Source organism: Mus caroli, chromosome 17 (genome assembly GCF_900094665.2).
Source record: "Mus caroli chromosome 17, CAROLI_EIJ_v1.1, whole genome shotgun sequence".
NCBI lineage: Eukaryota > Metazoa > Chordata > Mammalia > Rodentia > Muridae > Mus > Mus caroli.
The window spans coordinates 45,045,310-45,046,037 of NC_034586.1; positions in this window are offsets into that span (position 1 = coordinate 45,045,310).

Sequence of the window (728 nt, forward strand, 5' to 3'; positions counted from 1 at the left end):
GGCAGGAGGACAGTAGAGCTGCCTTCCCTTTACCCAGGGTCACTGTGTCCTTATATTCCCTCTGTTCCCTTCAAATGCCTCTATATGTTTGGAGACAAGAGTCAGGTCTCAGGAGACCCCGAGGCAGCCAGGGTTTCTAGAGTTCTGTTCTGGATGAGAAGGAGCAGTGATGAAGACCTGGGCCAAAGAGGAGTTGGTAGCAGGAGGTCCCAGAGCTGACGAAGGCCATGTGTCTTCTGATATTCCCTGACTGTGGCTGCTGGTCCCTTCTGTCCTGGGAGCCTACAGGTCATATATGTTTCCACTTGTTTCCTGCCTGGCAACCCCTTCAGGCCGGTGACAACCTTAAGTTACAGGGCCATTCTCTCCCAAGAGAAGTGCAAAGGGCGAACCTGGGTTTCCCCCACTCGATTTCCTGCTCCTATTGCTCCCATGCTACAACGATGAACTCATGGAGGAGACTGAGTGCAGAGACTCAACCATGGGGTGCTTGCAGCCTCATAGAGGACACCCTCCTCCAGACACTGGTGTCAGCCATGGACCAAAGCAATGCCGCTTCTGAGAAAAGAGCAAACGGGGCTCCCCTGCTTAAAGCAGCAGGAGAGAGAGGAGCAGGGCGGGAGAATGACAAATCAGATTCTAGGATAGAAAGATGGGAAGACACCTGGACACACAGACACACATATACACACATGGAGTGGGGGAGGGGAGAGGGGGGAGAGGGAAAG